Below are 23,003 nucleotides of genomic sequence, written 5' to 3'. Positions count from 1 at the left end.
CATGATGAAAGCAGTGGCTTCCCTGGTGCCATCTCCTGCTTAGCCCAGCACCTCCCATTTCCGTTCTTTTATGATCTCCAAAGTGTGGTGACCTCACTCTAAATACACTGTCCCATTTGATCATCTGAACTCTGGGGAACTGGGACTAATGGCCAGACCAAGCCCACTGAAAGTCTTGTGTGAAGCAAACCAGTGATCATTTGCGTGTGCGGTTGATCTTTTTGTGCAAAAGCCTAGGCTGTGTCTCACGGTGCTTTAGAATGTGTGTATAAATGTAGGGTCCACATTCATATGCGTTGCTATAGCGACATGTTGACAGCCAATAAAACTGGTGGACAGGGTCCATTAGAGGAAATGAAACACCGTCATTTTGGTGCCTAGAAAAGCAAAATGTTATACAAAGAAATAAACATTTTTTCTTCACCTGCTTTGTTTCCAGTTTCAGCACCAGTCTCTAGGCTGCGTGTGAAAGAGTAGGAAAGACACACTTGTTAAGTAGCTCAGAGCCTAATATGTGAAGTCTAAGTTTACAAGAATACGTTTCTCCGTTGTCATTTTATGAGAATCCCCAGTCGAAAAATATGAGACAGCAATTCTTAGGTTTGGGCAGACTTCGAGTCTATGGTGGAGATTATAGAAGAACTTCCTCGGCTCCAGTCCCAAGAGGTTTAGTTGGTGGGCGGCCCTGGGTTCCTCATGTTTCACGTCAACACCCCAGAAGGCTCTGGTGCAGTGGGCTGCAGACCACAGTTCACAGAACCTTGTTCTGCAACACTGAGTCAAAACTGTAAATCAATTCATTTTCCTTTAATTAAGAACCTGTCACTGAAAAGTATATAAGTCATTCCATAGATGTTGGCATAAACATCTTCAGCTATTCCTTATGTCCTTTCGCCCTCCAGCATTAAAATAAAACTATCACTCCACAGTTATTCCCCAGAAACAGTTGAAAAATTTAAACAAGACTAAGAACAAACAACCACTGTTGCTACCACCACCACCACCAAAAAGATCCACGAACAGACTCCTGCCTGGGGTGAAGACATGCCCCACTTTCATTATGGATGGAGTGGCCTCAACATCCACTTTCACACTCAGTGGCTTCAGTGGTTCCGTGAGCGTGTTTGGCTGTCAATACGGCAGAGCTCACTGACAGAAGCAGCAGGATGGATGAAAAGCCAGCAACACCATAAAGTATTACTTAAAGACGCAGTAGCAAATGTGAGGCCCTCTTGCCTTGTGCTTATTCAAGTATCCCAGCAATTTTGCCTTCATCCCTGTGCTCCCAGGTCTGGTCGGTGTTGATCAAATAATCAGTAATCCGTGAAGAACTCAAATATTGCTTCTAAGAAATCCATTTTATGTGCATAACATTTATGAGAGCAGCAAGGTATTAAGGAAATATCAGATCAGCTCAGAGTCCAGTCATAAATCCTTTTTGGGGAAAAGACTGAAAACCATTCTTGCATTCCACTCTGTGAAATGTTAAAAAGTAGCTCTGTGCTGTAATAAAACTAGTTGCAAAAAAACCGTATCTTTGAGAAGAGGGTGCTCCAGTATTTAACATTCTGTATGTTATATTCTTCTTACCTAAATGCGACAGAAACAGAGCCCATTCTTTAAAAAAACTTGTGTGTGACAACCACTGGCTTCCCATTTGTGTAATTCACCTAAGAACCATGTTGGCGCTCTGTGCAGGGAACGGGGTGACCCTACGGGAAAGAATGGAAAGGAGAAAGAGGCAGGTGCCTAATGTAACACTTTAAATGTGTAAAACTAGCTCTCGACCTGATACAACCTGCAGAATGCATACAGCCTTTATTACACCCAGCAGATTGTATTACCGCTCGAGCCAATGACATGTGTACTGGTTTCTATTGCTGTCCTGACAAGTTACCATAAACTTAGTGGCCTAAAAGAACACACATTTATTATCTCACTGTTCTATGGGTTAGGATTCCAACAAGGATCTCACTGGATGAAAATCCAGGTGTCTCCAGGGCTGCCTTCCCTTCCGGAGGCTCTAGGGGACAGTCTGTTTCTTTGCCTTTTCCAGCACTTAGGGACCCCACCCCCCATTCCTTGGCTCAGGGCCCCTTCCTCCATCTTCAGCACTAGCAACAGCAGGTAGAGCCCTCCTCACAAGGCATCATTCTGACCTCGTTTTCTGCCCCTTCCACTCTTAAAGCCGTCATGTAATGACGTGGAAGTCCAGGATAACCTACTCATCTAAGGTCCTTAACCTAACTAAGCACATCTGCAAAGCCCCCTTTGCTATGTGATTATAACATATCCACAGGTTCCAGGGCCTCGAATGGGGACCTCCTCGGCAGGGGAGGGGCATTATTCTGCCTACTGCCACACGATTGACTCAGGGGCCAACTAATAAATATTGAAACTAAAAACATATATTTTCTAATTTTGCCAGGTTAGTAAAATTAAGACAGTACCCCAGAGCACAATCTAGAACAGCAAATGAAAACGAAGCCAAGGTAGAAGCCTAGAAGTGTCCGCTGATGACCCTAAAATTGCACAGGGACTCCCTCTTTAGAGTAGTTGTGTTTTCCAGATGTGGCTTTTTTCCCCCTGCAAAGGCAGACTGTAGAAATCTCGTCCGGGGCGAAGAGTGCAATGGTGGAGGAAGGGAAGGCGGTGGCGGAGTCCGTGTGCCTGGGACCCCACTCACCTCTGGCTATGAACTCGCAGCTGGATCTCAGGGGGCCAATGGAATGGTTTTGTTTGGACCTACCCTCGCCCGAACGCGGGGATTCTTGTGCACCTCCCGCCGGAGGCCACGAGGGGGCGCGGCGGTGCTTCCCTGGGAATTCGCCTGGTAAAGAAGCGGGCACTAGGATGTGCCGTGAGTCGGGATCTTGCCGGGCTCGCGTGTCAGCCTGCGTGCACAGAGGTTCCTGACTTGCGGTCACGCATCCCCGGGGCTGGCCCGGGCGGCGCTGCGCGGGCTTGGGGGGTTGGCTGTAGAGGATGAGCTCCTCGGGTAAGGCCACCTTCCTCGGTCTCCTCCAAACCAGGCTCCGACCGAGAGAGATGGATCTGCGCTTCCCCGCTGGCGGAAACGCTTCCCTCGTCGTCCTCGCAGACCGGGCAGCCTCTCTTGTGTTGGCCGCTGTGTGTGTGTGTGTGTGTGTGTGTGTGTGTGTGTCCCTGTGCATGTGTGCATGTGTGCGGGTGCGCGCGCGCCGGCGGGGCTGGGGCAGCAGTTGCAGGGAGACGGAAGAGTGGTGACAAGAAAAGTCTGCGGAGGAGACCAAGGAGGCTGGGGAGGATGCAAGAGGAGGACCAGAGCGGGATTACCCAAATGGGAAGGCAACTGGGGGTAGGTAACGGGAGGAAATGTCCCATTTATGAGGATACAATTCTTAGTGTTGTGCTCACTCCTTTCTTTGGAGACTTGTCTGTCCCTGTGAGGTGTTTTCAGATACCTGAAACTTGACTGCCCCACTTCAGGCTGTGGGTGCACCTCTAACTGGGGCGCTTCCCTAGCGTCCTGTTTAAGTAACAGGCCCACTGGGCATGCGCAGAAGTTAGTGATTCTGGGATGCTTAGGGAAGGGTCTGGTGAGTGGAGCCCTTTTGGGGGTTTCCTTTGGAGCAGCACTGGGAGGCATCTGGGAACCTTTGTCCTCCCTCCAGTGCTTGGGTTGCAGCCCATCCATTGGGCAAAGCTGCTGTCTCTTGCTCACTCCCCAGGGAATAGAAATCGGTCTGAGCCCAGTGTTCCCAGGGACACCCTACAAAACCCCAGAGAAAGTGGGGACTTCCCATCAGGCAACTTTGTAGTCATCTTAATCCTTTGGAGGACCTTTGACAGAATAGAATGATCAAATCTTTAAAGAATGTCTTTTAGGGGCTCTTGGGTGGCTCAGTGGCTTGGGCATCCGGCTCTTGATTTGGGCTAGGGTCGTGATCTCGGGGCAGTGGGATCCGCCCGGCGTGGGGGTTCCACATACGGAGTGCAGAGTCCGCTTGGGATTCTCTCTCCCTCTCCCCTGCACCTCCCCCCGCTTGTACACTCACTCACTCTCTCTAAATATATAAATAAATAAAATCTTAAAAAAGAAAAGAAGAAGAAAGTCTTTTACAGAGGCCTGTCATCTGGCAGAGATCCTGTTTCCACCACAGACCTCACAGGAACACCCACTCAGCTCTTGGGTGATGGATCATGAGGCTTCTTGCAATCCCAGACAGAGTCAAGCAAAACTGCTCTTAGAACTGACATGGTCCTTTTTAAATACAAACTTAAGGGCTTTTTCTTCCTTCAAGGATTCCCCCTGGCTGTGGCTGTAGTCTCTATTCTGTAATAGAGACTCTATTCTACTTGGAATCTAGATCGACATTTTCCAACCTTGATTTTAAAATAGGGGATGCCAGACCGGTACAGAGTAACAGGAACGGGGTCTGCTGGCCTGCCACTGCAAGAGAACAGCACAAACAAAACCACACAAAATACATGAAATGCAGATTTTCAAGATACTGGGCATCAGGCCGAAGAGGATGGGAATGCCCAAAGGACGGGAAACAAACAGGGGAGCCCTGCACCTGCTCCCATTGACTGCCTGAGAGAGTTTGACCCCGAGCTGGCACAGGTATCTTAGTGATTCTGGGATGAAAAGGACATGAGAACATTTATTAAAACAGTAGTCCCTAAGTTCAAGACGTTGAGACAAATGGAAAATAGATAAATGACCCAATCTAACTTCAAGGGATGCCCACTACAATGTCTGAAAGGAAATTACTGTAAGGGATTGACAGCAATTAGAAAATGCAGAAGAAAAACATTGAATAGGACTGTACTGGGTCTGCAGATCCCTTTGGGGGGCCAGTGCCCCCTTCATGCCAAGGAATCTTCCAGTCTGTGAGCACGGGCTATCCTTCCATTCTTTAATCTCATGCAGCAATGTCGTAGAGTTTTCAGTGGGTAAGTCTTTTGCTTCCTTGAATAGATGTATTCACAGATATTTTATTGTTAGGGGTGCTATTGTAAATAAAACTATTTTCTTAATAAAACTATTTTCTTAATTTGCTTTTCAGATTGTTCATTGCTAGTGTATAGAAACAACTCTTTTTTGTCTATCTCATACCCTGCAACTTTACAGAGTTAGTCTATTGACTCTGTTAGTTTTTGTGTGTGGATTATCGGGGATTTTTCTGCATATAGGAGCATGTCATCCCCAAAGAGAGGTAGTCTCATTTCTTCTCTTCCACACTATTTTTGCTGACCTTCAGTTTTGGGAGATATTTGGGTTGGGTATAAAAGCCTGTTTAGGCCACCTCTGGGCTCTGCAGGTCAGAGATGAGTGACGGCAGACAGGAGGTTCCCTATTTTGGGTCACCTCCGCCCAGGAGCCTTGGATCAGTGTGTGCAGCCTAGGCCAGGGGAGCAGATCTGGGGAGCCCTTGCTCTTTGCAAGCCCAGCTCCAATTGGAAGAACCCTTGTGACCCCTGGACACCCCTACAGGATGGCTCATGGCCTGGGAGCTGCCAGGACGCCAGAGGTCAGAAAAAGACAAATCCCAAAACACCCAGCCCAAAGACTGTGTAGACATAGGAGTAGGTTAACGGAGCCACAGGCACTCTTCTCCAGTGGGATCCCAAGACTCAGGCAGGCACAGGTTGGGTGGGGCTGCTGACTCCAGGCCTTGGGTTCTCTGGGGTTGAAGTCTGGAGGCCTCTGAAGGGGACTCTTCTAGGGCACGAGCCACCTTGCCCCCCTGCTCACCATCCTGCTTCAGGGTCAGAAAGGGGAAACTGGAGTCCAAAAGGTGGAACCACAGGCTCTTAACACAGGGACTCCCTTCTCTGTTATGTTTCAGATTAGGACCCAAGCTGCAAGGTTCCAACAACACACCAGTCAGGCTGTGAGCACTGCATTCCCGACCAACCTGTGGTGCTCTGGTGGGGGTCTCAACATTTGAGGTTCGTAGCCATGTAGACCTGACGCAGCCCTTCCTCCCTCCCTCCCTCTCTGTCCCCTCCCCTCTTTACTCCAAGTTGCCTACCCTCACCTTCTTTCTCCTGTTCAGTGTTCCCCATGCACCCCTCTCCCTACACAAGCATGCCGAGACTGAGGTCACCCCACCGCCCTGGGTAGGGTGGGGATCTCAGTGTCTTTCCAGGAGGTGCCTTCTGGACGTCTCTAGAACTTTTAACTGGTTCTAAACACCTGTCATAATAAAGGTTTTTAACAGCCGCTTTGAACAACTTTTCACATGTCCCCCCCCCCATTCTGGGGTTCTTCTAGGACTGAAGACACGAGTCCACAGTCAAGTTCTTTGTCCCCCCCAACTCCAGACTCCCAGCGGAATGCATCCTTCACAAAGTGGATGGATACCTACTTGGTGGCAGGACCTGCCATGGCTGTATCGTGAACAAACCCCAGGTCCCTGCCCCATGGAGCCTCCACTGAAGGCTTGAATGAGGGTGGTGAGTTGGGGACACAGCTGGTCAGTGCTCTTCCCACTGCCTTCCCATACCCCCTGGCTTGGGGGGATTTGCAGTGAACAAAACAGGTGAAACCAAACAGGAATGGGAAATGTGACTTCAGCCTGAGAGACTATGGTCTTCCCCTGGAGCGCGGTGGCTTTCCCGGCAGCACAGAGCAGGTGGGAAGGCCTTGGGCCCACTTTTCCTGCATCATGTGACCCAACTCACCCCTGCTGGGTGTGAAGAGCCCAGCCCCATACCTCCCAAATCACCTTGAAGCATCTGTCAATGCTAGCAGATTTGCAGCCTAGCAGGTCCTCGCTTCTCCAGCAACCAGAGCTCTATTCTTGGGGGAATCACCAGCCAGCAGCCCTGCCCCTCCCTGGCTATGCAGCCCAGGATCCACCAGCTCTGCCCCTGGGGGGGAGCAGGTGCCTATTTGCAAGCTAGGGCTTGTCGTTAGACAACCTTCTTGTCCTCTGAAAGCTATGACCAGCTTCTGAAGACCTTGCTGTGTTCGAGATCCCTGGTGTGGACTTGGGTAAAACTTCTGTACATGAAAAACTCCATTTTGAGAAAAACTCCATTTTCCTTTTTGAAACACATAGCTAAGGAGTTCAAACTGGGCAGAAAGACCTTTAAACGGGGCCAGAAGCAGCCACCGTTTTACAAGCAGCTGCTCTTTAAAATTCAACAGGATGACTGGCATCTGGACCAGAAATCTGTTGATATGAACAGGAGCGTAGCCTCAGAAAAATATTCAGGGTGTGGCCCTCCAGCACCCTGAGCCCATTCGGGTGCTCGTGGTCAAGCTAGAGCTCCAGAGATTTGGAGCGCACCTTGCAGCCCAAGGCCAACTGACAGGGTGCTCCCTGTCTATCTGTTGGGCGCCCCAGGTCCGGGTAACTAAGGACAAGTGGCTGAAGAGCACCAGTCACAGCAGTAGGAGCACCTGAGAGCCGTGAGAGAAGGGCCGTGTGCGGTGGTTGGGGGTACCCTCCCAGAAGAGATACCTGGGAAGCCGTGATTGCTGGAGAAGCCCCAGGCCTGAGAGGCAACCGGCCCCCGAAAGAGGACTGACAGTCCTTAGTGTAACAGGAAGTCTCCGAAAGCTACTCAGAGCGTGGGCTCCCTCCACCCTGGAGGCTCTGAAGCTGGTTGGGTTAGGCCATATGTCCCCAGGCCTGGGTTGTCCCTGGCAGCCCCAGGCCAGCTCACAACAGGCCAAAATATCCGGGACCTAGAACAGGGCAATGCCCAGCGAGACTGGTTACCAGGAGGAAATTGTTGGGGGTACCGGGCATCAGCCTTTTCTACGCCTTAACCTGCATAATCGGGCCTCTGCCCCCTTTGGGAAGAGCTGGAGAACTTGCATTGTCCTCCTGGGTCAAGGCCTAACCACGGGCTGGGTGGCCTTCAAAAAGCTACACCCAGGGGCCTTGAGCCCTGGAGAAGCTTGGCAAACCCCCTCACCCCCCCCGCCACCCCGCCAGGCAGTCTGTGTAAATGGGGAGTGACTGTTACCAGTTTAAAGCTGTCACCTCAGCAAGCTTTTCGGTGGGTGGGCTTCCCGTACCCTGGAGGCTCTGCACGTGGTTGAGGGTGGGCCCGAGCTCCACAACTGGGCTCACCAAGACCAGCTCACGGGGTCCGCAAGGCCAAAGAAGCTGGGGGGAGCCAGGCACCGAAACCAGGAAAGCTACAGGGCTAGGCCAAGTCATAGGAGCGGGCGCCTGGGGATACACGTCTGCCTGATTTCTGTCCAAACCTACACAAAGGCACGTATCCTGCTGGGAGGCAGACGTGGAGAAATGTAGATTGACGAGGGGCAGACGGTGAGTCCACAGGCCGTTCAGGTCCAGGCACCGGCCACCTGGACCAGGGCGTGTGTAGGGAGAGGCCGGCTCGCAGCAGGGGCTATTTGAGGGTACCTGGCATCTGCTTCATTGGCGGCCTTAATTGACACAAATGCACACACTTCCTGAAGGCCAATCTGGAGGCAACGGCACAGCCTTGCCAGAGCCGGGTGGGAGCTGGCTGGCAGGGGTAACCGTCCTGCAGAAGACCTCTGGGGGCCCTGATTGCTGGAGCAGCTGGAGACCCCATCGGGCAAGCAGTCCAAATGGGGACCACACTCAAGCTGTCACCTCTGATAAACGCTCGGGGCTGGGATCCCTCTGGCCAGGAGGCTGTCCTGGTGGTTCGGGACCGACCTGAGCTCCCAGGGCCAGGAGGGCCCCAGATTCCCCCAAACAGGCTGAGTAGGAGCCTACTGAGCATGCTCGAGCCTTGCAGGTCAGGGAGCTAGTGAACAGGGCAAGTGTGCAGAGAGGTTGTGTCTCTGGAGCAGGCCTGGGATGGTCCAAAGCTTCTGCCTCATTCCAAGCCCTATCCTACACAAATGAGCCTATTCCACCCCCCCTCCCAAGGTAAAGCTGGAGGAGTCTGGTCTGCTCTGCCTGCCGGTCGTGTGGCTGCCAGGGTATCCTTCACTATGAGACACCTGGGAGAGCCTTGACTTCTGGGCTTGGGACCCGATTAAGCAGGCAGCCAATCCCACCAGGGCCCGTCTGTCACAGTGTCAAGCTGCCACCTGAGAAAAGTATTCGGAGGGAGGGCTTCTTCCACCCTGGAGGCTGTTGGGGGTGATTTGGGACAGATCCGAATCTCCACTGGCTGGAGGTGTTCAGCTGGCTGACAGGTGTGCCAATGACATTCTCGAGCTGCCCAAGCCAGGGCAGCCAGGGCATCCAGGGACCCGGTCAGGGCAAGTGTTGGGTGTGGCAGCGTCTCAAGGACTGGCTGTTGGGGGTACATGAAATCTGCTTCCAAGCCTGAACCTATACAAATAGGCCTATTTCCCTTTAAGCCTGAGCTAGAGGGAACTGAACTGCCTTGCGGGGGTGGGTCTGGCCTGGGTCATCCTCCTATAAGAGACACCTGGGTGCCTCGAGTTCTGGAGAAGGCAAGGATTTGATCAGGCAGTCAGTGCAAACGGGGGCCGATGGTCACCAGGTTAAAGCTGCTTTTCAGGAATATTTGTGGGGTTTTCATTAAATTGTAGACCTATATCATGGGATATAGCCCCATCCTAAAGTTACTAGAGGAAAACCTTTAAAAAAAAATGGATCGATAAATATTTGTGGGGTTTTGATCTCAGTGGCCTGTTGGTTAGGCAGGTGGTTCAGGACCAGCTCACCCCCCACGGGCATGGAGGGCCCCAGCTGCCGCTGGCGGGCTGATGGGGCACGTACTGCGCATGGGCGAGCTGGGAGGTCCGCGGAGCCGGTGATTTGGAATTTTGGAACAGACCGAGCGGCTTGAGAAGCTGGGTCTCCAGAGCAGGCTCTTGGGGTTACAGCGCACCTGCCTGTTCCAAGCCCGTCCTGCACAGTTGTGCATATCCTCTCTGAAGGCACAGATGGAGAAGTCTGGACGGCCAGGACGTGGCTTGTCGGGTGCAGGACTCTCCCTCCCGAAGACACACCTGGGAGCCTTGATTCCTGGTAAGCCTGGGACCCATCACGCAGCCATTCCAAATGGGGACTGAGCCTGGCCGGTTGAAAGGTGCGTGTCAGAAGGGTTTTTGAGTGGTGGGCTCCTTCCAGCCTGGAAGCTATGCACGTGGTTCAGGACCATCCCAAGGCTGGGATGACGCCGGGCTACCGTCTGCATGCTGACGGTCTGCTTCGGGAGCTTGCTCCAGCCTCGCAGGGGCGCGCACAGCCAGAGGTCTGGTCCAGGGCAGGGGTCTGGAGAGGCCAGTTCGCAGGAGTGGGCTAGCGGGGTCCCCAGCATCTCTTTCCAAGTGCTAATCCACACAAATACGCATTGTCCCCACAGGCAGAGCTGAGGAGTCTGGAAGGCTCGCAAGGGCTGATTGCAGCATGCTGACCAGGGCGTCCTCAATTAGAGACACCCGGGAGCCTTGATGGCTGCAGAAGCCCTGAGCTTCAGAAAAGGGTAAGTACACATGTCTCTCGTCATTTCAGAGGCTGCCGCAAAAGGACTCTTAGGGGTGGGCGCCTTCCATGCTTGAGATGATGCCGGGGGTTGGGGCGTTGGTGGGTGTACGCTGTGCCTGTGTGAGCCTCCCGGGTCAGGGGAGCCAGGGACACGGGACAGGTGAGGTCAGTGGCAGACTCTTGGGGGGGGGGGATTACCTGCATCTGCCTGAATCCAAGTCCTAACGTACACAAACGCATATTCCCCTTGAGGTCTGCTTGGTTTGGGGGAGCAAATATGCTCAGACTGGTTCTTTGCCAACAATGTCTTTAACACTGGGTCACTGTGTGGATATCTCCAGCCAATAGCATACAGGGTAATGCTTTTTAATTTACCATTAAAGAATTAATATATCCCAAACCAATGCTAGATTAGTCACACTGTTGTTTCAGGCAAAGGGAGATGAAAGCGGTAAAGTTCAAGTGTAGTTGGTGTATGTTTACAGAATCGGCACTTGGAGAGACACCTTTGCCCACCGAGATCGGGCCTGCGGCTATCAGAACCAAATTAAAAGCTGGGTGTTGCTAGAGCATGTTTCTAGGGAAGGAGGGTGCTGGTGTTGATGGGCCAGATGTACGCCCCCGAGGGGCCTTTGCGTGGCTTTCACCACTGCCCATAAAAGGGCCTCGTCTTCCTCGGCAGGAACTCATTGTTCCAAGGTCTTTGGAGAAAGATTTTAAGTCCGCGGATTCTAGCTTTGCCAGACCGAATACTCTTGGATGGTCCTCACAGCTGTCGGGGTTTACAGTCTAAGTGTTTTCTTACCATAGTTGCTTCACCTGTGTCTTCATTGACACCCCTCCCGGGGGCCCCACAGCAGCTGAGCTACTGAATTCCTACAGGTGAGAGCAGGTGGGATGATGCCATCCCCTCACAACTTTCTGCGTTCTGAGATCAAAACAACTTTGCTACTAAGAACAATTGGGGGGGGTGGAATTCACCAGAAACAGGTGTATTTGAAATCCCATCAAATCAACACACAACGATCCACCCTGTGGTTTCAAATCACTCACACAGTGATTCACACTAGGGCCGAATGCCCTGTACAAATCCAGGTCCACCGAAACGTCAGTCCGCCCTGGGATTGCGTATCATTTAGGGTCTTAATCCCAATCAGTCATATTCTGTGAGTATTTTTGCCCAGATGTGCATTTTTGACACCACACTTTACTGACCCGCTTCAGCCACTGTGTACCTAATACGGTCAGCACAAGCGCACCAAAGAAATCTTGAACACGGCGCCATATCTAACCGTCGAATGACCAGGAGTTAAACTGCCTAAACCAGTCCTTGTTACCTTCCTTGACAATCATGTCTTCAAGTAAATATTATTTTCTTAAGGTCCCCTTCCAGGGGCCAGAACCACGTACAGCACGATCGAGCGTGTCTCCAGACACGAGAACATCATAATTCCAAGCTGCCAATTTATTTCAGGCATGCGTATTTTTGCTCTCTTTCCATTTCCTGAAAAGTTCTTTTACTTTATTAGCCTCAATCTCCAATGTTTCCGTACTTGTCTTTACTTTGCTAACATACGACATGTATGTATTAGATCAATTTTTGGAGGTTCAATGTGAAATATTTCTCTGGTTATTTTAATAGTTGCTTTATCTTCTCTAGCCTCGAATAATATCCTTTCTTTCTATGGTTACGTTCATGCCCTGTTCGGGTTGTTACGCATCCCACCACGTTGTGTCCTTACATTTCCCTTGACTCCAGTAGGTCAGGGAGACGCTGGGCTTACACCATACTGTCCTGGTCCAGTTCCCTATATTCTACGTAACTGGTAAGGAGGTGTTGAGGCCGTATAGGTACAGCCAAAGTTCTAAGACCTATAAGGGCATTTTCACTGCATTCCGCCAACACATCCTGAGAACATGTTTTCCCTTCTGTCATAAAGGGGCTTCTGTGGCCTATAGGCTCCACTCCGTCTTTCGATGTTGGGGAACCACAGAAGTGTGATACTCCATGTCCTGTGTCCTCCTTGAAATGCCAATAGTCCAATTCCACAGTTGCCCAAGGAATCACAACCATCAGGCTGTGTGTTGCCCACTTCGCTTCTGGCTGGGTTATCCGATGTCTTAGATCATAAATGCTCTATGATTCTATGTATTCCACGTTTCAACCAGTCTTAACTGCAACCATTGTCAGTCTACAAATAGAGAAACATCATTCATGGTGGTTTTTTGGTATTCTGTTATTTTTAGCGATTCCTCCAACTGCTTTATGTGGAATTCCCATTGCTCTGTTAACTTCCATGTGAAATTCACGTACGGTTTGTAACATGCTGCTAATGTCATCTGTCTGTGTACCCAGTGATGACAGAGCTGCCATGGCATGTGTGTTACATTGAGATTGTCTGGTTTCAAAATATTTAAAGCTTAATGTGATTTGATTGATTTGGAATTGAGGAAAATGTGGCTGCTGTTTTTCCTCCACTTAAACCTCCTACCAGTCCAACAGGGAACTGGAAGGGTTTCCTTCCCTTTAGTGACTCTTTTTTGGGCATAGGTTGCAAGGTGGATAAAACGGAGCACATTTGGGGGCCCTCTGTCTGTCTAGAAAGTCTTGCATATTAAATTTCAAGTACTAGGCCACTATTGTAGCTCCCAATATGATTGTGAGAGGGTTTATTAACAAAGAATCCCATATTCTTGGGGGCAGAAATCGGTGGTATGAGATTGAAGCCTGATATATGCCACCAAGGATAATGGTGTTATGTGCAAAGTTTCCTGTGTGTCCTCTGTACACGTTACTAGGTGTCCCTGTTCTGTTAAAGTCTAGACATAATGTCCATGGATCTATTGTTAACGATCTAATTCATGTATCCTCGGGAGCTTCCCAGATGTAATGTGCAGGCAGCCCCTGTTCAGAGGGCAGGAAGAGACCAAAGAAAGAGGCAGGCTTACTAAGCAAGGGCACTTACAGCAAAAGGAGTAGATCCCCACACCCACTTGCCACATCTTGAACGTTTAGAGAGAGGTCTTAACTGGGTTTAGTCCCAACACCACTTCACTGTCTCAAGGCCTCGTCCTTGAAGCAGTCTCTGGGAGCAGGGAAGGCAGCAAAATCCACATTTCAAGTCAAGGGGGAGGGGGCGAGAAGCCTCTGGTTGCCTGGATCCAGACCACAGCACGTGATGGTCGCATCCTCTCGGTGACCTCCCCAACGCTCCACCTTTCATGACCAGCTCTTATGACCTCACGTGCATGCCCCACCCCTTCTGCAGTGTGCCCTGTGTGGTCAGCAAGGGGCCTCACTAGCCTGGAGGTGGGGCCTGTGGCGTCTGTCTGGCTGCATTGGAGGCAGATGCCATGGCAACAGTGCAAGAGAAAACACAGATTAAGACCAAGATTCCCAGAATCAGTGGCAACTTTTTCCACCAGGAGTCCCATGATCCCAACCACCGATTAATTAAATCCAAGGCTAGTGGTGAGATCATTCAGGGCATTTACTGTATCCTTGTAGGACTTAAACATGACACAGTGGCAGACTCATCAAGTGTGAACACACAGCACTTCTTGCAAAGCAGTCATAATGTCCAAGACTATTGTATTTTGGAGGACAATTCTTCTCATTAGAGACGTTTCAGTGTTCAGTAAGGGCAAGCTTTTTCCGTGATCTTTCGAAGCATGCTAAGTGAATTAAGTGAGGTCTGTATGTCCTTACAGACATACAGCCGTATGTGCTGCAACGTCTGCAAAGCCACTGGAGCAAACAAAGATGGCAGCCAGATGATTGTACCAATCAAAGACAGAGTGTACCCATCTTGCCTCAGGAGAGGGAGGTTGTCCACTGTTGTTACCATGGGACCAGTTCTCCCCGTGCCCAGGGAAAACCCAGCATACAGTAGCCCAACCACCCAGGTAGAAGCCATGGCCAAAGATTTGTGCCACAAAACCACTGGGCTCCATTTGGGGCTACCCAATAAACACCTGCATGGTATGACCAGTCAGTGTCAAGCTAGTCGCCTCCCTTTACATGAGAGAACAGATGCACAGTCCCAGTGGCGTCAAACCCATGTTTCTGGTAAAATTGGGTTGATTTTGCTTAGAGTGATTTTTTTTTTCCTGTTTCCAACATAGGGATGCCCAGGTTTTCAAATCTCCTTAGCCTGGGGTAAATCACATAAACCCACCCCAAATCTGTGCATAGCCACTCATGGCTCTGACAGTGGTCTTTCTAGGACCTTTCCAGTCAGCAATTTGATGGGCTGCCTCTATCGTGTGTTTGACAGAAAAAGAATACCCATGTCTGGTGTTATCAGTCGTGTGTGCACGAGCCAAGTTTCTGGGTCAGTATCAGTGATATCAGATGAACCAAAGGTGCTGGTTCTAGCTTGTTCTTGTCCAGTGTAATGCTTTAGGGCTATCCAATCCCTTCTCTGGAGGGACAGTGCCCACCCTGGCAATCCTGACAAGCTGGAGAGGGGCTGTTGCCCACATACCCAAGAGTTGGCTGGATTTCCTTGTCGAGCATATGAGTGGGCCCGCTGTAGAAAGGTATTTCCTTCAGGTGCTCGTCTTGTGACTGGACACCACAGAAGCAGCAGAGCCGAAGGTCAAAAGACAGATATTTTGTAGGAACTTGTATGGGGGATGTCTTCCCCTTCTACAAGCATGACACTTGTGGCCTAATCTTTAGATGTTAATGTGGCCACAGCCTTAAGAATTTGACCAGGTTGTGCATTCCAGCCACGTGGCCTGGGGGAGGCAGCACCGTGAGGAGGTGGACGGAGGGTGGGGTACGCCACACCAGGACACTCGTCTTCTCACTTCTGTCTATGGCGTGTGCGCCATTCCAGGTATAATGCATTTCCATAGTTCCTACCGCAGCAGGACAGCAGGATCCCAGGGGAGACTGAGTCGTTTCCTGCCACCCAGGAGTGTGAAATAACTCACTCAATCTGGTGGGACTTCCCATTGCAAATTCCAGTGCATGATTCCTTTCCCACGTGTGATGGGGTTGCCGGTCTCAGCAGAATAGCACGTTGATCGCCCATGAGAGTCGGGGCAATGGCCGTGTCCTGTGATGTCCATACCTCTACAGTGTTGGGTGCTCCGCAAGGGCCCCGGTCTGGCATACGGGGCAACAGGCCCTACTGGCGGATCATTCAAATGATCCTGGACAGTACTTTAGTCCCCCCAGCCAAGGTGGTTTTATCAGTTAGTAATTTAATCTGCTGCTTTAATATTCCATTTTTCCTTTCTACCAACCCTGTTGTTTGCTGGTTATGGGGGAGATGGAACCTCCATCATTGTCATGGCCTTTTGCCCAATCTTGCACATCATGACCTTTGAAACGTGGCCCCTCCAATCACTGTCTGTACAGAGAGGGTGTCCATCCATGGTACTCAGGTTCTCTAACCCCTAGTGGTGGCAGCCTGGTTTGCAGGGTGACAGGGAAGCTTGGATTAGGCGAGATGTGGTGTCTACACAAACCAAGGCATATTTACAACCCTCACTCAGCAGGAGGGAGCCAGTATAATCCATTTGCCAATCCCTCCCCAGTTAGGAACACCAGTGGGTGGTCCCAGACTCCTTCGGCAGTGGCCTTGGGTGCTGTTTAAAGCACACAGGACATGGCATCATTGCATTAACCAAGTTGCTGTACTGTAAGGGCAATCTGGCATCCTTAGCAATATGCCACCTCACCTGGGTGCTCCGGTGGCCACCGTCTATGCACCCAGTCTCTGTATCTGCTGAGAAACAGTCGCAAAGACTCATGCCTGAGCGGGGGCATCTACTTTCTGATGCCAGGAGCTGTCAGTGCCATAGGAGCTGGAAGATGAGAAACAGTGGGGACTACCTCATGCTCTTGCAGTGGATCTAAATGTCTTTCCACATGTCCTGACCCCACAAGGACTCATTCATGATCATCTAACTCTCGGCTTCCCGTGGTCCAAGCCATCGGGTTCATCCCTTTAGAACAGCCCAGCTGTCAGTGCAATGGGTTAATGTGCTCATGAGTGATCACCAGCAAAGCAGCTCTGAGTTCAGCCCTGGGTGAACTGGCTGCTATGCTTTGTTCCTGTTTCCCTCCAGATGGTGTCAGTGTTGGGCTGAATAGTGACCGCAGTCAGAGTGGTAGACTGCAAAAACTAGATCTATCTGTACACCAGTCACCAGCCAGAATTTTGCTGCTTCCACTCTATGGGCTGCCGGGATGGCAGAAACAGGTGCAGGGACACCTGCAGGACCTACATACCCTATAGGGTCTAGTAGTACCTGCATTTCTATGGACAGTGGAATAGCAGACAGGGGGTTCCCAGACAGGGGGTCCTCTGTTGCAAATGGTCATGCCCTTCAGTCACAGTGGGGGTTTGAGCCATAGCAGGAATAGGTCAATGGGACATATTCTTACCCCACTCTTTGACAGGCAGGGAAGTCCTTATCACTATGGACTGTTCTTTAGTGAGGGGCTCTACCTGGAGGAGTGCTATGTGCACTGCTAGAAGTAGTTGCTCCGTGAGGGTGGGGGCATATCAGCTTTCTGCCCCCTTCCAGAGCTGAGACCAAAATCCTAGGGATACTCTCTCATTCTCTTATTTCTGCCACATGGCCAGTGCATATCACCTGGAGTCACAGACACATCTATTTCAGGTGGTAGTCCTGCTTGAGAGATGCCCAAAGCTATAACCTGCTTCACCTAGTACTTTTGCTTTTCAAAGGTGGTTCACTGCTCTGATCCCCTGTCCCACACATGCCCTTTCTTTAACAGGTGGTCTAAAGTACAGAGGGACTGTGCCAGATGGGGAATAAAAGTCCTCCAAAGCCCCCAAATCCCTATGAAGTCTTGGCATCTTGTTCACATTTGTAGGGGTTGGGTGGGTTTGTACCTTATCAATCAGTTTCTGGGACAACACGGTCTTATCTGACCAGACAACTCTCAAAAACCTTACTGCAGTCCATGTTGACCTTGAATTTTATGTGGTACACTGCCCACCCTTACCCTCACAGATGCTCCAGCAAAGCTTGAAGGGTGTCCTGCCGCAGAGGCAAATCTTCACATGTTAACACTATACCATCAATGTAATAAGCCCACTTCACTGGTGTGGGATGCCATTGCCATGGCATATGGTGAAGCCATGCAGGTAATCTTGGGGAAGCACTTGAAAGGTCTATGTTGCCCCTCCCCTGTGAAGGCAAATTGATCCTGTGACTCAGTGGTTAGGGGTATACTGGAAAAGGCATTTGCTAAGTTCAGCACAGCATGGTACACTCCTAGGAACATGGCCAAGGTATCTAAGATGGTGTCCTTGTTGGGCAAAGCCAAACAGATGGGGGGCCATTGCCTTATTCAGTTCTCAGAGGCTCACCATCCTCTGCCATGAACCATTTGGCTTCTTTATGACCGTAGACCATACTGGGCTGTTGAGATTATTATGGGAAGGGCATACAATAGCCACTTGCTACAGCTCTTAAATGGTTTCTCTCATCTCCTTCTTCAAATTTATACATTTAACGATCACTACACTTTACAGGTATGGCAGGCTTACCAGTTCCCCGTTCCTATTTCCCTCAGTACTGGTTTGATTACTTTAACCAAGAGGCAGAACTTACTGATAGAGTTTTACAGAGTTTAACCCTTGGAGGATATCAAAGCCCAATATGTTCTCTGGTCTTAGAGAGATAGAAACCTTATATTCTCAGTGGAGGTGGGGGGATGCCAGATTTGCAGTGTTAGAGAACCTTCCCGACTATATCTGTCTGCCCTCCCTAACCATCAATGGCACCGAGGGAACCAGGAAATCTCTGAGGACTATCATGTATTAGAGTACATCCAGCTCTACTATCTGCCAGAGCTGTCACCCTTTATTTCTGGAGGACCAGTGAATAATGAGCTCACCATGAAGCCTCTGATGGCCTCCAGTGGTCTTCTCCTGGAGGCATTCTTGGCCTGCATCCTAGACCTGGGGAAGGGAGGCACCCACTCTGTCTAGGACTGTATCTCTGAGATCTTTTCAGGAAAAGGTGAGACATCAGGGATGGTAGGGGAAGATGGGGCAAATATTAACTATTGTTCAGTTTTTAAGGCTTTCCACAGGCTGACCAGCAGTGTTGGGTTGTTGGGTTGCTCCAGAGAAGGAAGCATCCTGCAGCAATGAGGTCAAACCACATTTACTTGTGGGTTAGTATTACTGGATGCTTTATAGCAAACTGGAAGAGCTTTTGACTTTCCAAGCTTCCTCTGTGTCCTGGGTCCTTCCCACAGCCTGTACCCATTCCTGGGATTTGTCCATTTTCCCCAGATAAGCAATGGATTGCCCATCATAAATGTCTTGTCCCACAACTGAGCTCAGAATGGATACCAGTATCACATTAGCAGGTGCTGTGGGCAGGCTGAAGAATCTTGACCTTCATTCCTGCAGTGAATGTGGCTTAATCAGGGCCTTCAACGATAGGAATGGAGGATGTTTGTCTCATCCCCAACTCCCTGAGAATTTGCTGTACCTCCCCTATGGATTTCCAGCTCCCACCTGTTCAAGGAGGTCCTCCTGCAGGATAGAATGATCTGATCTATGAGTGAGTGAGTACCTTTCCCCCACCCCAGCACAGTGCGGGTGCTGCCAGAAGGCAGGGTGTGTGGTGGTGGTGTTCATTTCTGTGCCTCCTGCCTAGTCAGAATGCCATTGTGCCCCATAGCCGCACTAACCATGCCTGGATATTCGTGGCCTTTTGTTGGAATTTGGCAGCTATACTGATAATCTCGGGGGGGGGGGTGTTCTCTCACAAATATTTCTGAACTGGGGGGTGCCTACTGGCTGGGCTACATTGCTGTGCTTTTCTTTCCTTTGCATTAGGGGTTGAATGGCCCGGGGCATTTTGTCTACTTCACTGTCAGTCACCACATCTGGCCCTTCAATCTCTTCACTTTTTTAGGGATCCCACCTCTTAGTGTCCCAACGGGGCTTGGTCCCATGGGATCAGGCCTTAATGGTCAACAGATCTTGTCGTCCTAGCTTTGCAGAACCATGTGCAAAGGTCCAATTTATCATCCTTCTCTCTCTCTACCTTGTCTGTAGGCCCTGAAGCCAGCAGAGTGATGGACACACACATTCTTCCCTAACCCCCACTCTCCTTCCAAATTTCTAACTCGAGCTTCAGCCTCCAACGGGCATCAGTAGGCAGCCAAACCGCCCACGGAAGAGGGAGCCCGCTGCACAGCCATTCAGTTCCCCTCTCTGCTGTAGTGCACTTACAGTTCCTCCAACAAGTGTATTAGGAAGGCTGGTATTTTCAGGTTGTCCCTACACTCATGCTCTGGTCCACAACTGTGTGACATATGGGCCACCACCCCCATGCAGAGGTCCCTGACAAACTCAAGACTTCCCCCGCAGATGCCTCTTTCCCAAGGCCCGTGTCTTCTGTCCCGTCTCTGGCTCACCAATCTTGGATCGCAGGCTCCTCAGGAGCTTCCCAGGTATGATCTGAAACTGGCCCTTGTACTCAGAGCACAGGGAAAGACTGAAGAAAGAGGCAGCCACTCCAGAACGGAAGGTGGCAGGTTTAGTAAGCAAGGGAACTTACATACTAGGGTTGTCTTGGGCAGCAGGAAGATGAGTGTATCTCTAACCGGACTGCCACATCTTAAGGTTTACGTAGAGGCCTTAACTGGGTTCAGCCACATATTCCACCCAGATGGCACATCACTATCTCAAGGCTGTGGCCTAGGAGTGGCATCCAGGAGCAGGGAAGGCAAGCGGCACCCACATTCCAAGGACAGGAGTGTGAAGAGCCTCTGATCCCAGGTCCAGTTGATGATGGAGTGGTCACACCCTCTAGACAGCTTCCTCCAACAGTGGCTATGGATTAAACAGTGAAACTGGGAGGTCATAAATCATCAAGTTGTTGGCCTATTAATATTTGAAGGTACAATTGTATGGATGCAACAGCTGCCCCTCCAGAATAAAGTGCAGCCCACAAAGTAATTCAGGATTAAATCATGGTTGTTTTCACAGACTCTCCACCATGTGTCCAGTGCCGCATTCAACTCAGTTAGATAAGGCAAAGTATAGAGGTCGGTCCCTAGCGGTCTTGGTATTTACCCTGGGTTATAATACCGAGATCCAGTTAGTGGTCAGGCCAATCTTGTCCTCCAATTCAATGTATAATGGGGGGGGGTGTTCATCAGCCTGGTTGATCCTTGTGGAGACTGAAGGGAAGGTTTCCATTGCTTCATCAGCTTCCTATGTATCTGGTTTCTCAGGAGGTTGAGGGTTTTCCAATGAGCAGATGGTGCTGGTAGCAAAGGCTGGGTGGAAGGGCATGTTGGGGGTGTTGGTGATGCTGGTGAGTCCTCAGTTGTAATCAGGTGACCAGGATGGCGGTCCACAGAGGATATAGGGGATGTCACAGACACTGGAGTTGGATCTGGACCAGAAAGGTGGTGTTCCCATTCAGAGCAGTGGTATGACTGCTATTTCTGGAGCTGTTAGAAGAGTGTCCTTGGCTGCAGTGAGCATGGTGTCTAGCAGGGACAAGTCAGTGGATACTGTGGCCAGCGAGTGGTTTCATGCCTGCCACATGAAGATAGTGTCCTATAAGGTTTTAATTCTCTCTTGTTCTTGCCACTCAAGGACATCTATACTTATTATGGCCACGAGTGCTGATATTGACTCAAGCATAGCTGCCTTGCATCACACGAGGCTAAATATTAGGCACCTAGTGTTGACAAATAAAAGATAGTGTTCTTCATGCCTGAAATTTTTCTAGAGACATTATGTTATTTTTTGTAATTTCATTTAATATGCCTTTTCCTTTAGTCACCCAGTTGATTTTATTAATGCCAGGTGCTATAGTTTTCCCAGTACTGTATACATCACTGGGTTTTTAATTAATGTTTCCTTTAATTTAGATTCCAGGGTGTTGTTAGTGCTCATTATTATATCCGTGGGTGTCTGCACTATTCATTCAACAGAAGTTTTTCTATCCTTCCTGTGTCTATGGTTTACAGATCTTACAGCCTCCCAAATTTAGTCCACACTTTCCTACCTAGATTGTTAGTAAGCAACCTAGAATTTTGCGTGAGCAAGCCACTGTACCTTTCAGTTCAACCAGGGGCAGTTGGGTAAGTGGGAGTTCCATGTTATGCCTTGTTCCTCAGCCCATTCGTGTATTCTCTTTTCTGTGAAGTGGGTGCCCTAATCTGATCTGATGATGGTTGGGATACCATAGCAAGCAATCCAGCTTTCTAATGCTCTGGGGTTGGTTTTTTAAATCATTTTTCTGGCAAGGATAGGGGAATCCTATTCCTGGCCATGTGTCTACTATGGTGCGTGCAATAGTTTATTCTCTGATATAGACAAGGGTTTGTTTTAACAATTTGTATAATTTAGAAGAGTTTGTCAGCTTTGACCTAATCTGGAGTATTCGTTAATGGTCTTCAACCTTTAAATTTTTCAAGTTTAACCTACAACACGTGTCTTTGAGAGTGGAGGTGTTTGGTAAGGATATAGATAGTTGTTCCTTGCCTCTAGCCACGTTCTCCTGCTGTGTTTGCCAACACAGCCTGTTTGGTGCCCTGCAAGTGCCCATGCAATGGTCCTGTCGATTAACATATCCATGTGTTTAGGTTTCATGTTCCATTGTCTTTCTTGTTTATTTACATATGGTTGTGTTTTGAATTGCTTTCCTCTTTAGTCATAAATCATTGTATTGTTTAAGACAATCTTTGCCTTATTCGTTTTTCTAGTGAGTTTTGTCTACCTGGTTATTAAGTTTGGTCAGTTCGGAGTTGCCCTTCTGATGTGCAGAGACATGGGTGATGAAGATGGAGATGTCAGTCAGTGCTCTTTTCTGCCATATGTCCTTACCTCATATGTTATTTTGTCCTATTTTCCAGGCCATTTCCCACCACGTTCCTGACCAACACTAGCTATTCCCCCATGAGTCTGAGAAAAGCTAAACTTCATTCTGATTTTCCTTAACAAATTCTTCAGTTGCCAAGTTCATGGCTCTTTGTTCAGTGTATTGTGCTGATTCTCGTTAGGATTAGTTTTCAAGGCAATAACCTGGCAACTATTCTGGATGATGTCATGGAGTCTGGTCCGTCTGTAAGCCATGCGATGTTGAGTTCCATGGACTGTGGTGCTTCCCATTGCCCAAGTGCTCAGGCTTGGATGGTCCCACCTTTCAGGAATTCTGGCATTGTTAGGATCTCCTCAGCTAATGCAGAGGGTCAACCATCTATCTCTACGTCCTGCTCAGACGTGTACCGTGTCCACGTAAGACTGATGGCCGAGAGTAGCTCCCGTCTGTTTGTCAGGGGTCTGCCTTACCCACTCCAGAATAGGCTGTCAGACTTGAAGCATCATTGGTTTATTTTCTGTTAGTGGCTCTGCATTTTCTAGAGCCTCCATGAGTGCCGTTGTGAGTCTTCCCAGTAACTGGTATCTGTTCTCAAAACATGGCGACTTCCTCGCCCAAAACCCAGTTGGGTAAAATTTGGGGTCCTGCAGTGTTTTAGTCCCCAGTGGCCCTGTTCCGGGCCCTTGTGAGAGTAGGTACTCTAGTATACACTTGGAGTTCTCTTTAGCTGGTGCCAGTGTATTA

The 23,003-nt window shown here is 49.7% G+C and overlaps 1 long non-coding RNA gene across 1 annotated transcript in view; it reads left to right on the top strand.

Moving 5' to 3' along the window:
• LOC103663320 overlaps positions 1-6,211 on the top strand; it is a 90,160-nt gene extending 83,949 nt beyond the window's left edge. The window contains exon 4 of the long non-coding RNA XR_005831862.1: positions 5,835-6,211. This is a non-coding gene — a long non-coding RNA (uncharacterized LOC103663320). The remainder of the gene's footprint in view (positions 1-5,834) is intronic.
• The last annotated feature ends 16,792 nt before the right edge of the window (positions 6,212-23,003 follow it).

This window comes from Ursus maritimus, unplaced genomic scaffold, assembly GCF_017311325.1.
Source record: "Ursus maritimus isolate PB19 unplaced genomic scaffold, ASM1731132v1 scaffold_34, whole genome shotgun sequence".
NCBI classification, from domain to species: Eukaryota; Metazoa; Chordata; class Mammalia; order Carnivora; family Ursidae; genus Ursus; species Ursus maritimus.
Note: the sequence above shows the minus strand (reverse complement) of the source record. Positions and strands in the feature narration are given on the sequence as shown.